Source organism: Argiope bruennichi, chromosome 1 (assembly GCF_947563725.1).
Source record: "Argiope bruennichi chromosome 1, qqArgBrue1.1, whole genome shotgun sequence".
NCBI classification, from domain to species: domain Eukaryota; kingdom Metazoa; phylum Arthropoda; class Arachnida; order Araneae; family Araneidae; genus Argiope; species Argiope bruennichi.
Window position 1 is genome coordinate 27,255,532 of NC_079151.1, and position 17,437 is coordinate 27,272,968.

At 31.5% G+C, this 17,437-nt stretch overlaps 1 long non-coding RNA gene across 1 annotated transcript; it reads left to right on the plus strand.

Moving 5' to 3' along the window:
- The first annotated feature begins 3,745 nt into the window (after positions 1 to 3,745).
- LOC129968509 (uncharacterized) lies at positions 3,746 to 9,824 on the plus strand. Its single transcript, XR_008784416.1, has 3 exons — positions 3,746 to 3,986; positions 5,184 to 5,413; positions 9,377 to 9,824. It is a non-coding gene; the product is annotated as an uncharacterized LOC129968509 (long non-coding RNA).
- Positions 9,825 to 17,437: the final 7,613 nt, after the last annotated feature.

Genomic DNA, 17,437 nt, shown 5'->3' on the forward strand with positions numbered 1-17,437 from the left:
GTACTACTGTTTAGTAAGGGTTTAGTTTTAAGACTTTTTAATATTATTTCATGTAATTATCATATATTATGACCCTTTATATCATAAAAAACTGTAACAAAACAAATTACTTAACCTTGTAAAATGAAAAACAATAAAATTTATAAATATTAGTATAAAAAGCAAATTCGTAATTTTTGTGAGAATGCAATTTTTTTAATCATTATTTATCATTTTTATGCATAATGTTTTGTACATACCTCATTTGCAATGGATACAGTGATGTTCAATTTTTCCTGTACATTTTCCGCACACCATTTTCATGCAAGAGACACACCATTTTTTAGTTGCATTTCCATTACACTCTTTAATTTCGCACTTTTTGAGTTTTAGCGAATTTGTAATTCCTTTAATTCAGTATTTATTACTGGAATATTATCAATTTCATCTACACTTTCTTCAGATTCTTCGCAGTCTATTTCACTCCATCTTATGTCTTCATCGGAATCTAAATTAGAACAAGACAACTCACTACCATTCGATTCATTCTCAGAAAGCTGTCGCAACAAATTAGCAATTTCATCAGGGCTTAGACCTTTTCTGCAAGCCATCGTGTCAGGATGTCTGCTCTTCACAAGGTTCGAAGATCGAATGAAATTTTTTTATAAGCAAATAAGCAAACGCTATGTAATAAAACACTTAGACACAACAATTTTAGTATAATTGATTCGTTTCCTCTGTGAACCCAATAACACTGCATTCAAGGTCAAGCAAATATGTGATTGTACTTTGGGAAATTTGTTTTTTACTAATGGTATCTACTTTTTGTCGAACAACAGCTGTTTATAATGATAAATTGCACCAGCGGACGTTCTAGGCATATTTACTTGTAAGATCTCTCCTAATTAATCTAAAAGCACAAAACTTTTTCTGTGTAATCCCCATGAAAAATGATTAAAAGTCACAAAAAATTTTCAGATTCACTGCTAAAATGAGGAAAGTAGAACAAACTAAAAAGGCTCCGATATCCAATCGACACCGACGGACGTTCTAATGTTAAGAATGATAAATAATTTAAATAATTATTATCATCTTAAATAAAAAGTGTTAAATCAATAAAACGTTTTAAGTTTTTGGATTTTTAAAATTTTAATTCTTTTATATAGATTTTAAATGTTAAATTTTTAATAGTAAAAAATTATTTGAAAATTTTCTTTCAAACCGTGCATCTCGGAAATTACAGAGAGCAGGTGATAATTTAACAAATACATAAACAAATGTAGAAAGCAGATGTTAAAAAATCGAATGCGTAGGCAGGTGTTTCAAAATTTTAATAGCAATAAAAAACAACTCGAATTAAAATGCAACAAAGAACTTTTACCAAAATACATGCTCTGTAAGAGCAATAAAGGAAAAGTTTTCTAAGTATCGATAAAAGATTAATGGTATAAATGTTTCATAATTTATATTATACTTTGAAATTTTTCTGTAAAAAGAATTTCTACGGGAATCGTATAAATTCTTTCAGCAATTTTTGTAGTTCTAAGAATTGAGAAAACATGCCAGTTCTTCTCTGATTTTGCTACGTTGGAAAGACTTACACTGAACTTTATTTATTTCAAAATAATATTGACAATAAAAATATTTTGAAATGAAAGTGTTTGTGAATATGGGTCATATTAATGTATCAGATACTGAAGATGAAATAGCGCTAGAATCACTATACAGTGAAGTATCAAGTTTGAAATTAAAAGATGTGCTTATTTATAATAGAAATTTGCTAACTAAAAATAAGTGAATTGCACTGGAATCCTTAGGTTCAATTTCTTTTGAAGCAATGTTGATGCCTAAAGAAATTTGTAAATGTAGAATAAATATCTAAAATTATGGGATAAATTTATTTTTTTGTGTGAATAAGTATAGAAAATATTTATTAAAATTAATATATATTTATAATTATTTTCCCTTAAAAATAATTATAAATATAACTTTAAATTAAAACAGTACTTTTTAATTATAAATAATAATTTTAATAATAACTGTAATGTTAAAAACAGTTATTAAATTTTAATTATAATTCAAATATTAAGTCAATGAATATCTATTTACATACAAAAAAGAATAACATTTTAATTGAACTATTTACAAATTGTTAATTTAATTTAAAATAATTTTGATAGGAAATTGTTTTTGAAAAAAAGACTAGCCCAAGAATGAACTGCAATCGCATAAATGGTAAGCATACATATTACTAATTATGCTACCAGGTCACTCAGAGACAGTGACAAATTATTACTATATAAAATATATTAAAAGTTTGGGAACTATTTTCTCAGAATTGGCCGGTTATGGTGTTTTAATATTTTATTGGAATTCTGAAAGTATTCGTATTATACAAAATCTCATCCCGAACTCAATTTTTCAATCTACGCCTGCCCTTTGTAAAGGCTACATAATAATTAATCCTTTCTTATACTTTTTTACTTAATTTTATCTTTTAATATTATATTAGACCACTTTAGCAACCAGCTTTCTGCCCAATTTTTTCATATTTGAAATAATTGATAAGAGCAGAGAGCTGGTGTCACAGCCAGAACCATCTCACCGATTTCGCCAAAGACTTCTTTTCATATGAAAGTTAACGACGCCTAAATATGACATCTATAGCCCCTTACTCTCAACCAACTTCCATTTTGAGAAAAATATGTTGGCCCCAACTCATAATTTTAAATAGTGGTTTGATAAAAGAAAAATTTAAATCTTTCTGCATCAATGGCTCATCAGAATGGAATGTTTGTAGCATGAAAATAGTTTAAGAATACACCAGGTGAACATAATTTTCGGATCTTTACTGGAATTGTATTTCGAATACAAAAATTCCAATCGTTCCCAAATTCAGCTGATCAATGAGACTCGTTGACAGAACTGGAAGTAAATTTGAACCTTTAATTCACAATCTTGGAGTGAAATCTTTTTCAACTCAAGAAAATTAGGAAACCCGTGGTGGCTTGGTAGTAAGGTATCGCTTTCTGGCCTGTTGTGTTACGGGTTTCAGATCCAATTCTATTGAATAACCGAAGTGTGAACATGTCTGGTGCTCGTTAAACCTATCGGGGTCAAATCTCTACCCATGAGGGACATTGTTCATGGGAAGTTCGAAGAGGTGTCTTTCTGTTCATCTAACGGCTCTTCAAAATTATGAGTTTCACCCCAAAATAGCCTTCAGGTTGTTTTAAAAACGGGTGCTAATATAGCTAATTAACTCACGAAGATTATATTCCATTAGTGTGGACCCATGTGACACCACAGTCAAATGGTAAATATCTTCTAGCACTTAAATATACTTGCATTTATGGGATGTTTGATGTCATGTTTGTTTGTTTTTTTTAATTCGAAAAATGCAGTGCATTCCAAAATTAAATTGGCGTTAATCGCATGAGGTGCTTACCAATCGGAGTATGAGAAAAGTCGAAATGCTTTGCTGCAAAATTATTTTTTATCGATTGGAAGTCTACTCTTAGCTAAAAATATCAGTTTTTGAAGAAGAGGAAAGATATAATAATTAGTTACTTTTCTTATTTTTAAACTTTTTTTAGTTAATTCAAAATGGTGAACTTTCATACCGTCCTGGATTTCTGTCTGGCAATATTGGGCCGTCCGGGAGAAGTTTAAAGAGAAGAGAGGAAATTAGATATGAAATTTCTGCTCACTTGCTTTAAAAGCCCTACTTCGAGTTGCTTCCTATTTTGGCAATTGAGTTAAATGACTGAGCTACCAAAAATCTTAGTATTGAACAGTTATTCTGTCTTTTTTAATCAAGATTTTTACCATTTTTATCAAATGGAAGAAATCATATTAGAGCTTTGGTGCGAGAAGTTACTATTTTCCTTCGTGCCTTTGTAAGTGCGACAAGAATTCATATCGAACTATCATGAGCAACTGTAGCAGCTTCATGTCGATTTTGAATGCGTCTTCTGTTCGGCTTTTTCAAATAGTAGCCAAGTGTGGTAAGTTGACTTGACTCTTTCAAATGGTTTATGTTCAGTTCCATACTGTGTTTTTTTCAAGATATAGTGTATATTATTAATTTTAATCATTTGTTTTCTGCAATATTTTGGAAAATTTTTATTTGATATAGCTTTAATTGTCTATCGAAATTTGAGTGAAGATTCAGAAATGAGTATTAAAGCTTTGCCTTAAAGAAAATTTAAATTCACAAGTGGCATTTAAAATCAAAAAAAAATATCTTAAGCTGGGTAAAATGTATTTAACGAGTGTAGGAATTAGTCATATTAACTTCCTTATAAAATGTTCTTTTATTTCCTGATATATATTCCGCTTTTTTTATTATTTCTAACACGTACTTAGCAAAATTTCAGACAAAAAATTTCGGTTATTTTGCTCTTGTATAGCAATGTAATCGGAGGTCATTTTAAAATTGTTTCTTTCAAATTTGCGCTCCTGGTGAAATAAATCGAAATTAAAATTGAAAAGGTTTCTTTTCAGTCATGCATCTACAAAATTATATTTAATTATAAGGAAAACGCTAAAAGGCATAAATATTCTCCAATTTTATTGGTCTTCAAACTGATATTGCCTTCATTATCATATCGGACATTATTTATAAAAACTCGTAATTGTACTCACTGAAAAATACTTGTATGATAGTGATCGAAGAAACAAATTGAGAAGCTTAGTATGCAACCACCAACTTTAGAATTGATACGAAAATCTTTTTTCTAAAGGGAATTTGTGCCGAAACTGTTGTCTTAACTACTATCTTCATTTTTAGGAAAAAGTGCTTGAATCAAACCTGTACAGACAACTACCGAATTTCATAAGCGGCATGCGTAGTCTGCTTATTGGAAATATCTTATAGTTCAAGAAATCCGGGATATATACGTATTACAAAAATATAAATATTTTAATTATATTAATCTTTTATTTACTAATTAAGTATTGCAATTTTAAATTGTGATCATATTTCCGCATTACTGACTGCCTTGAAAGGCTTATTTGGAACTTTAAGTAGCATTTAGCTGACTAATTATAAGCTCACAATTCATAATGTTGGGCTATTAAAGGTTGAAAAGGGCACGTGAAATGGCAACTTGATTTTTCTTAACTTCTCATAGTAAATATTAAAGCATTTAAAAATGAAGGAAAACATGAAGGAATTAAAATAACGTCCTTTTCTATTTCAGAATATCGAATATGACAAACTATAAAGCAGGAGACAAAGCAGTTCAAAAATGCATTAGGAGATGCCTAGCAGACTTCCTACTTCCTGCCTCAACGGTTCTTGAGATTAAAGTTGATCTGCTTTAAGAATGTTAAAGGAACTTCCAAGAACTCCTGAACACTCCAATTCTCTCCATCGACCTTAAATGACTGTCTTGGCAATGCTGGGTATCCATATGCTCAAACAATCGATGTAAGTACTGCCACTACATCTTTAAAACTGAATTTGCATCTAATTTGCTAAACCAGACAAACTTGTTTACCTTTTGCTTTTCTGTTATCTACTAAAATGAGAATTTCTTTTAAATTCAGTCTGAAACTTATTAAAATTTGTGAAGTACGCATCGAAATTACAATTTCTAAACTAACATAGATATATTTTTGTTTGCTTGATGAATAATTTCGTTCAGATCTGTTTTGCTCTTTTGCAAATGAACAAACTATCTTACATTTTATGCTTTTGTGATCATTATGTAATAGTTGCAAAGAAATGTAGGAATAGAGGCACCAGCATATAGTTGTAGCATTTTTCATAATTAAATAAGCTTTGAAATCTTTAGAAAGAATAAAATTTTGCCATATATTTACAAATTCAGGGACAAAAGAATTTGTATTCGTAAAATTGAATAGATGTTTGCTTTTGTTTGAAATTTTTAGTATCCTACATCCCTACAGATTCGAACGAAATTTGCCATGCATATACCAAGCCGCATGAAAACATTAACTGTGTTATTAAATTTTCCATTTCTCTAAATTGGAATGAGGGCTGAAATATTTTGAGTTCTCCCACAACGGATAAATTCCATGAAATTTTTCATAGATTTCTAGAACTTCATTAATGTAATCGATTTCATTACCATACTCTTTGCAATCTTTAATTCTTCAAATATTAAACCAAGAAATATCTGAGACAAAGGATGTTTTTAATTATTTTCCAATACAGTGAAGCTGTTAAAAAATGTAAATCTATGAATGTATTTGCAGTTATATGAATCCAACTTTTAGCGTCTAATAGCCATATTTATGTATATATGACAAATACTGGTATTAAATGCTTTCAGCTGGATACTTTCAAATAAAAATTTAGGTCCTCTACAAATGCAAAAATGTCAAAAATTAGTAGACGAGAGTTAGAAAATTAGTAGTCGATTAATGTCGATGTAGTAGGGTAAAATTAGTAGTCTTAACATGGAAAAGTTTTTACCCTGAACAGTCGTTCGAATTTAAGTAGATTTTTCATAAGAATGTTTGCAAAGATGACACATCTTTGGTGGCTATTTGCAGAAATTATCCCAATCATAGTCTGTAGAACTCAAAACTACCTCTATTCAAAATTTATATATGCGTGTAAAGATTTGCCCATGTTGATGATAACTCGAGTAATTTTAATTGGTTTCTAACCTCGGGGGATATCAAGAGAATAAATAGATGAGATCGTAGATTGAAATCTAGTTATTAAAGGTGAAAATTTTCGTTTCTTGTCTTTTTACGATTGAAGATGTCAAATTAGAAAAATTGGCGTCTTACTAAAACGACTTTTGCATTAATTTTTTCGAAAGCTGCTATTTTGAAGTTTGTTGAAAAGTAATTTTTAACCCCAATTCGTCTATTCTTGGTGATTTGTACTGCCAATATCCAAAAAACTCCTATACATTCCTTATCTTAACTGTTTGAATGGGATTTAGAATAAAGTTTTAATAGTTTGGAAAAAATTAATAAAAATAATGAAATTTATTGGCTATATTATGCAAAAATGTTTCGCTTTATAGAATTTCAGAAGCTACACGTGTTTTAAATCTTTTGAATATATTTGACGATTTCGAAGGCGGGTGCTAACATATTGTCTTTACTTCTGTCAAAAGGTCCCAAATTATTTTCTGAAATCTTAATTTTTCATGACAATGTTTTCGTAATAATTTGATTGTTAGAAATACACTTGAAATTAGTTTATCTTGGGTAGTCGATTTCTTTAAATATCATTCAATGTTATCATAAAACTTGATATTTTTTTATCCAAAGAAAATTATGAAGCTGGTCTTTATAGTGCTCAACCAATTTACTAAAAGAGTTCAATTACTTAGCCAAGATATAAAATAAGCCGATTCTCAGATTTTGAATTGTATTTTTGTAATATTTGCCACATAGAATTTCCCTTGCAATAAACAAATTTTGTTACTAAAATGAACTGGTGCTGTATAAAATTGTATGCGTAGATTTTGGTTAATATCTGTAGCTTGATGTTTGCAGCATTATTGAGAGTAAACTATACTTTAAAAAAAAAACTCCGTTAAACCTTAACACAAGTGTTAAAAAAAATTCCTTTTATTCCAAATAAGTTGTCTATTTTAATATTCAAATGTACAATAAGAAAAGCAAACGATATTTCCTCTCCTCTCGTAAGAGCCGCGGTGGCCTGGTGGCGCTGTGGCTCGGCTTCGTAACCGAAGGGATTCAGGTTCGAGACCGATTCGACCGAAGAACCGTCGTCCAGCTCGGGTGTCATCCTCGTCATCTGACCACGGTTTAAAATTACGAGGTGCATCACAAAATAGCCCTTGTGCTGCTTTAAAAACGGGTGTTAATATAACTAAACTCCTCTCCCCTCGCAATATTGAAAAAATTGAACGGAATTCTTAATTTGTAGCATAAAATGTCATGTTATCCTTTAGTTGAAAATATAAGCTGTAATTTTCAAATATTCAAAATGCAATTGATAAATTTTGAATTCTTGCAAGTTGAGCGCTGTATTTTAAACTTGGAAACTAGTTCTATATTTTTATTTCAATGGATAACTTATTTTGTAATAAGGTTAAACTATGTGGTAACAATAAAACTACCGATGGTTGATACGATATGTAAATTTCATTGCAATTGTCTTCACTGTTTTGCTAATTGTTTTGCTCTTAAAAAAACTTTCTTCATCCTCATTTGATCGCGGTTCAAAATTACGAGGTCCGTCACAAAATAGCTCTCGTATTGTATTATAACTGGAACTTTAATAGATACCAAAATTTTTCGGAGAATAAATATGAAAATGAATAGTTAAGTTCTTTACCACTAATTGTAGATTTTAAATAATAAAACGAATTGAGACTTTTGTTGCTGCGTAAACAGCATTGGATTCTGTCGGTGAAAATGCAATGCCGCTTATATGGCGGCATTTGTTCCGTTAATATGTTAAACTAACATTTACTCTGAAAAGCTGTTTAAACTTCAAAAATTTCTTTGGCGTGGCATTTAAACTATTTCAAACAAATGACGAATTATGTGAAATTCGTTTAGGCTGTAGCAAGAATGGCGAAATAGTCAAACATTTTTTAAATATATTTTCTCGAGATGCAAGCCTAATTTAGTTCTTCGTTCTAATTATTCAATGTTCCAAGAGTTCTTCAGAATAGTCTATTTGAAAACCGGCCAACGGGACTCGATGTATAATCAGTCTCTTTCCAGTTCTGTTTGGGTATCAATGAAATATTCATTTCTCTACTTTTTAAATGCCTTTTAGATTCATTCTTTCATGTTTGTAAATATCGATTTTCTCTTTCCTAATTTGCTGGTTTTAAAATTTTGTACCGAATCTTTTCGTTGGCAATGGATAATTTTAGTATTTTGGAGTTTTAATTATTAATTCAGGTTTGATTCCATATGCATAGCACTGCCGGTGGAAATTAAAATGTTCAAGATTCCATTATCTTTATAAAATTGAATCCGAAAGTGTAGAATGGGGCAGCGGTGGCCTGGTGATAAGGTTTCGGCCTCCGAACCGTATGGCTTCAGATTCAGTCGTGTAAGGGGTCTGGTGCACGTTAAATCCGTTGAGGCCAAATGTCCTCCCGCTGGTGTAGTGTAGAAGCTTGATGAGGGGGTGCCAGCTCAGATGTCATTTTCTTCCTCTGACTGTGGTTCAAAATTATGAGCTCCGTCCCAAAGATAGCCCTAGTGCTGCTTTAAAACCCGACTTTAATATAACTAAAAAATTAGTGTGAAATGTAGAAAAGGAGAATTCTCTATTCAGTACATTGTAGCTTTAAGAACGTGTAATTTATTAAATGGCCTCTTTTACTAATCCGACAAGACTTATAGAAATTTATATGAAACTGTTTTCTGTCTTTATTAGAACCTTCATAAGTTGAAAACAAACTTTTATTTATTTCAGAATATCTATGAATAACATGTTTAATGCTGGAAAGAGCAGTGGAAATATCTAAACGAAAATGAAGTAGAGGTCTATCTTACTTCCAGCTGGTCTTGATGTCAGACAACTTATCCTCCAAGTAACTCCTTCATTCTCAATCTAAATGGATCAACCAAGTCTGCCTGTGAACTGATACCAAACTTCTTTGGGTGATTTACATTTTTACTTTGCTTTCTATGTTTAAATTAATGTTTAAAAATTTGGGAGTAGTTCATCCAACCATAGTTCTTGCATATTCCAAAAAGACTTTCTCGAAACTTTAAACCAGGCCAATAAATCATATTTGTAAATGAGCAAGGTATTTGGATCATATCCTAAGTCTAGACTTTAAACGTTATTTTACGCATTAAGTATTCACTGATTCCAATGGTTTGAATGTCTTAGGTGATTTATTTTTCGTTTTGAAGTTTCAAATTCGAAACTTGACAATGAGTCTTGTGTTGCAGCTTTCAACGAACAAGTCAAGCTTAGGATGTAGACGTAGACGAAAGATTATGTGGTATCCACCGTGCGAAGCGCTGTAATCCACGATTAGTGATGGTGTGTTCTGGGTTGGTAGATTCGCTGGAGTGGATGAAGTCTGCGGCTTGAGTGGAAACCTGATTCGATGTTGGAGTGTATGTAGTCTTGGGTCTTTGGCAGGAGACGGGTCCAATCCGGGTGAATCTTCCAGAGGAGGAGAGAAGATGCATCTTGCCTTGATATAGGTGTGCAGGGGTTGGGGTCTTTTGTCTTTAGATTTTTAACCAATGAAGGATTACGGTATGGCCCATGAGGGAAATTTGATTGCGCTATTGCGATAGATGAGGGGCATTTTATGATTGACTTTTAATTTAATATTTAAAATTAACGCGGTCGAGATGAGATTGTTGATTTGTGAGTATTAGCATTAGGTTAAATTTGGTCACATTAAAAATTTAGTCTGGGTCTTTTTCTATTTCTGTTTCGTTGAGAAATTCTTATCTTTTTATTGCTTCGTTATCAATTTGGATTATGTCATGAAAGAATTTTTCTGCAATGCTTTTAATGAAATCTCTTATTGAAGGGATATTAAGGGCTCGTCTTATATCGTGGTTTCTCATGAACAATCTCGCTTTTGTTATTTGTCTAAGGATTATATTTATGTTGGATTTTGCTGCGTTTGCCCAAAGTGGGCAGGCATACGTTAGGACAGGTCTTAGCATGGCTGTATAAACAAGCAACTTATTTTCCCTAGTCATTTCTGAATTCCGGGCAATCAGGGGATATAATTTACGGGCTTAGGATGCTGAAATTGCATTCTTATGTAGGAGTGATAAAATATGGAATAACTCACAGAAACATTCAATGAAAAGAATAGTCACTCATGTTTTTCAGATTTCATCGAAAATTTATAGAAACATATGTTCAGTTTCCTCACATGCAGGCATTGCGGAAAAAGAGCAAAGTTGATTACAAAATAATTTTCTACTCGTGCCATGTACCATACCATTTACTTATGTACCATTCTGACTTCAAAAACTAGCAAATTACATTATACTCTCAGAATAATTGCAATGATCCAATTCAAAACAAGCCGTATACATCTAAACCTAGCATTTAATGAGCCCGGAACAGACCGCTTAGTAGGCTCAGGAAGGAATTAAAAGAAACAATACAAAGCTTTATATCTTACTGGAAAGAGTTTTCAGTAATTTTAACAGGCAAGATTGTGTTTATGAAAACAATTTCATTTAATTTCACTTGCAGTATTGTTTCGGTGGAGCCTGTTGGAATCGAATTTATGGTTTTCCTTTCGTCTAATTTGCTTTTCCTTTGGGTTCTGTTAAGGTCCTTGATGGAAATGAACGTCGACAGTAGATCCTAGAATGATAAGAATGCTAACTACATGTATTTCAGAACTTTCGGATTCTTTTCCTATTCTAAATGTTTGAAGTATAAATCTAAGTTTCTTTAAGAGAAAGGACGGGATGATAAAGTAGGCAGTGGTTAGGATATCACAAAACAAATGGGGAAAATATCAAAGGTAAAAAAAAAACTTCAAAACATGCAATTTAAAAATTTCTTATTAAAACGAAATAAAATTCATTAATACTGCAGAGGGCGCCCTTAAAAATAAAAGCATATAACAATATTTCAATTAAATTAGAACAATGTGCTAATATGGTGGCGGGGGGCGAAAATTTAGCAAAAACTCGGTGCAAAATGCTAACAAATATTTTGATACCTAGTCAGAAAACGAAGGGATGTGGGGGGAGGGGGTCGGAAAGAAATTAACAATGAAAGGCAAAATAAGAATGTCACTTTGACCTTTTCCCTATCCTAAAAAAATGTGGAAGGTGGGATGCCAGCCGGCTGGTGAGAGGGAGGGATTTATTAAATTCGGATTTAACCCAATTTTGACCAACCCCAGCATGTGAAACTTTATACTTCGAACTTTAGAAATGGGGGAAGGTTTCTGAAGTTCTGTGAGCAAGGAAATATCGAACTGTTATTGCCTGGTACTCCAGATCTATCAAGAGCTGTCTATGTACTTCATTTTTTCTTTATTATCATACGCAAATCAGTGAAATGATTTTGAAATTGGCTGGCTTTTGCAAACAAAATTGAACTGAAATTTTATAAACGTAAATTATGATTAATTTACATGCCAAAAAAGCTTGACTTTCGTATTGAAATCTATCTTTCATGATTTTACAAATCTCTTCTTCCTTCATAACTTGTACAGTTTCCTTCACCAGACAGTACAAAGAATCTTATGAATCCCACAATGAGTAACCTGTAATTCTTTGTTAGAAAGAAATCTATTTGTCACATGCGAAAATACAATATGGAGCTACTTGCCGAGTGTATCATTTCTCCATCAGTATTTTTAATTCTATTGTACCACTTATACCAACTGGAGCATGAAAAGAAAATTCTGCAGACGCCATATGTTAAGATATATTTTAGTCGAATAAGATTGTTCACTACGGACTACATAACCAAAATTTTGGTGTGGAACATGTAGATAACTCAGAACAGCCGTTTCTTTGCATAGCAATTCCCCATTCACCATAGCAGAATGTCGTATCAATTAGAAATAGGATTGGGAAAAATTTTGAAAAATTTCAAAAAATTGGGAATTTTGTAGGTTAGTTTGTTTATATGGACAAACAATAAAAGGCATCATTTGAGCTAAAATATCCATTAAAATATTAATCCTGATTTGTCGAATAAATTTATCAAATAGCTCTATGTGGAATATTTGCAAATAAAATGACAACTTGAATCGTACTATATTGCACAATGTTTAACGAATCGTTATAATTTTTGGAACAATCTGGGAATATACTTCTCAACAGTCTAGATTCAAGAAACATGCCAAATACTTGAGAAAATTGTCGACTTTGTCGTGTTTTTTCAAGCTATCCATTTAAGATTTTGTCAAGAGTATCAATGATAGCTAAATATTCCATAAGATAGAAATTCGATCAATGGTTTTTGCATAATTTTTATGAAATTTATTCTCTGTGTTTTACATAACATTTGTTTTAAACTGCATTCTTTTCTCTCCCTGCATTTTTTTTTTGAGAATAAGTTAAAACAAAACATTAGAATGTTAAAAACAAACGCCTATTTATGAATGCAGTAATTAGTTTTAAAAAAAACACGCATAGCAACTTCAGTTGCATCTTAACAGTTGAATTTCTGTTAAGGAATTTCTGGGATTGTTTCCTGCTACAAAATAAACAAATGGCGTTCTATGGCACATTTTTGCCCATAATTTTTATTGCCACGTTGTTCAATAATTAAACGAAACTAAGCTGCACTTCAATAAAATGTGAAACAAATAATTTAATTTTTCTTACTACATAAAGCAAATCTTTTGTTTTTAAAAGTGAAATGGCACTTTTGAATTCATCAATTGCTACTCGCAATGCCATTTTTCCTCGGGAATTGACGGAGGTTTAAGAACCTCTCCAACCATTTGGAACCTTTGAATTAAAGAACCCATTGCACATCTGTCAGTTTTATTTGTAGTTTTAAACTATAAATCGCTTTCATGCTCTAGTGAAAACAAATGAGTGATGAACTACTCCTAAAGAGGATATCCTGTATTCAAATAGCAAATATTGGAAATGTATTGCTATATTATACATTAATTTGTTGATTACTAAAAATCATTTAAATGCATGAATTTTATTATTTGGAATATTTGTTGTAAAAGTCTTATTTACTTGAAAAGCAAAATATATGGTACCATATAGTCATACATCGTAATTTTCTGAAACGGCTCTTAAATAATTCTAGGTATCCTTAGTTTATGATTGACTATTATGTATTACATACAGTACTGAGGCTGGGTGATATTTTTAATAAATTAAAATTTGCCTATTTCTAGATTTCATTAATGTCCGTTAATATAGAGCTGGAATTTTTATTTCCAGTTGTAACTTATCAAATTATAGAAGTGATGCATTAAGACTTGTAGAAAAGTTTCCTGGGTTTACATTTTTGTAAAATTCCAATCATTGTATTATAATTTGATGTCAACCTTAGTTGTATTCCTTGTTGGTTTGCAAGTTTAGTAAAAGGTAGTATTAGAAACTCTTCCTTCTATTTTTAATATTAGTATTGAAGAATTTTCGATTTTTCTTACCAAATGCTATGTTATTTGATTTGAAATACACATTTTTCTTTGCTGGTACATGTTTAAAAAGGAGAATACGGGTGTCGTTTTCGACATCTAAAATGGTTCAAATTTGTGAGATCCATCCTAGAATTTCTTTTGCTCGATATTTAACTTCGAATGTCTATTATTTCATCTTTTGCAACCACAAACTGCATCTTTGTTATTGTATGATAGATATCTGATAAGACTTGGATCAGTAGTTGAAAATGCCAATGCTACTGATAATTTTTGCTCGACTCTTTTTGACATCTTATTCGCATTGATTAAAATAATTTCGGAATATAAACAAGTGTATTTAAACTTAAAACATTTTAATGTAAACCAATGGTTCTTTTATATAGAATCGATATGGAAGGTCAATTGGTATTCACAAGTTTGCTTATTTCACAGCTTTTTCAATAAGAGAAACCTCCGCTTCGTAAGAAAAGTCGCTTATGAAATGGCTGCGAAGGATTGACTTTTCTCAGCCTCTGTACCAAAAGGTCCCCCAAGCAATTGTAAGGAACGACCAGACGGAATTGGTTGAATATGGATAATTTCAGACGAGCGACACAGTTGTCTTTGAATACCCTCTTCATAAAACATCCGTTTCTTATCGATTATCTTGATTAGCGGCGAGTCGTGAGCTATTTAATCTTCAACTTTAAAATGTCGACGGATCGTCAGAGTAAAATTTCTCATCGAATTTTACTATAAATATATATTCAGTTATATTATCATATATATAATTATTCAATAAAATCATTCAACTGCTTGGGATTTTTCAAATACTTTCTTTAAATGTTTCTGAATTGATTTTGGAAATTCATTCGATGAAAAATTTGTGAGCCAAGTTAATAGCTTCCGTTTAAGATCGTATGAACTGACTGCTATTAGTGAAAAATTGTTCATCTTGCCTTCTCTTTTATTGTGGAGAATTTAGAATCCAATAAGGATCGACTTAGTTATGACTCGGTTTTTAATGTCCAAAACTTTTAAGTTGCATGATATTCCAACTAATTTTAAATGGAAACTTGAAGCTTTTTTAACCAAAGGCTGAAGCTTTATTTAATCCTATAAATTAAAACTGGATATAATCTAAAATTAACATATGGCAGATATTTGTGTTCTTAGGTGCTGGCAAAGCTGTTTTGTTAGTCATTGACGATTTGTGTTACAGGAGTGGACTTGTTTCCTTTGATGTGGTAGTAATGGACCAATTGAGATATATTGGTATACCTAGATAAAGCATTATCAAAGGAATAGGAATATCCTCCTCGAAATGATTGCGTTTTTATATTGCAGATTTTCGTAGGATTCTCGGTTTTGCATTGGTGGTTTTTCAAGTTTGGGAGTTCTTTGGGAATTTGGTGTACACTGTAAATTCTGCAACGTGAAAATATGCGTCATGGTATGTTTCTCCTATGCGCATCATAGATTTGTGTGTATTTGCAATCAAACAGTTGGAGACGTTTCGAGCATACTCGGGAGTTGCAATGCTAATCTTGCCTGTCGAAACATCGGTTTGTTAAGTTACTTTGAGGTATCCGTCGTTCGAAACATCGGTCCCAACAGTTACTTTGAAGTATCCACTATCATGGACATTGTAAAAATCTTTAATTTCAGTTTATCAGAGCAGAAATTAAAATGTTTCAGCAGAATGTAGTGGGAAGAAAGCAATTCGTATGCTTTTAGGGATTTTAATTTGTTTATTAGTAAAAAATGTTTGTCGAAGTTGCATAATTTTGCATTCTAGGAGTGGATTCACTTGACTGGTTATCAGTTACCATCGTGTTTCGTTTATTTCCTCTTTGATTACTTTAAGCAATTTATACTCAAACTTTCAAACGAAGAACTTGAGTTTGTCTGGCTTAAGTTTTCACCGATTGTAATAATCTTTGCATCTTGTGCATTCCGAGTAAGTTTCTCCCTACAATTATAACTGATAACATTAAACGCCTAAAATATTCATTGCTAAAGATAGTATAGAATTAGCGAAGTTTCTTAAATCTAATTTGATCGCAAAATTATTGGCATTGAATCTCGATTATGGACAATCATCCATTCAAAATAGTTCTGGCAGAGACGTTCAAGTCGAATCTTGGATATTAAATGTTGTAATATGAAGGTTGAATTGGTAGTTATCATATTAGTCGTGGTTGACGGTTGTATTAGTAATTGTCATAAAATTTGGGTTTTGATGGTTGAACTCTTAGCACTAGTTCCACTGCAGGGACATCAGGCTTAAAACACAATTCAGTTTTTTATTCAAACAAATAAACCTTTACTATGATCATTACTTCTAATTTTGGTTGCTAACCAAAATAATTGCATCGTATATTAAGAGGTTTTACTTACTAACAAAGCATTATACGATTTTCATTGGGTTTTAGAGAGTAAAGGGGCGTTTGGGGTTGAATCATTGTGTGCATTATAACTAAGATATCGTGAGAATGAAATTCTAATGTAGACCAGAAAAACGCTTTCGTCCCTTTTGCATGAGAATTTAAGAGATGTATATATAGCCTCTTTGGCACCGCTATGGGCGTCATCTATCAGTTGCATTTTACCACATCCCCTTTACTAGAAACAGATAAGCAAGTGCATTCTACAGGAAGCAGATTTGCAGGAAAAATATCATACTTGAATTCTTGTCTTTCCAGACATTTAGAATTTCTTCAGGCTGTACATTCAGCACTTGCCATTGATTTTAAGTTGTTGCGTTTATATGTAACAAAGTCCGAATTATTAAAGTCCGAAACCGTCAGTTTTTAATTGGAATATTCCCCGCTATTAAAATAAAAACTGCGTAAAACAGTCTAATAATTTCTCCATTTAAAGTTTACGTGACATTAAAATATTTTTCTATCGCCTGAAATGTAATAAACATGTAACTATCAAACATGAATATTTTAACAATTCCATAGTTAGGATTTAAAAATTTGTTTTTGCATTGTAAAAGAACGATTTCAAATCTAAATTTTCAATTGGAATGTATTCTGAGAGGCTTAAATGAGTTTACGGAATTGTTAATTTAAATCAACTCGTTCAATTTACTACAACTTACTAAACCTGAAGAGCATGAGCAGTGTGAAAGTTAAATATATTTATCACCTTAATAGTGTAATGTAAAAGGGGGGGGCACCCGATTTTATTTTTTCTTACTAAAATCTTTAATTTTCTTGCGTTACTTCCTAAACATTTGTGGGATATTTTAGGATTATTTTAATACTACGAAACCTTACCTCACCTCTAAAAAAGATTGGTTGAACTGTCAGAACAAAACAATTTCTATGTTAAGGCCAAAGACAGATTTCATTATCACCTAATAGTATCTTTAAGGATAATCGAACGTTGACGAGTACTTGCATATCAATTAACAGCTCAGT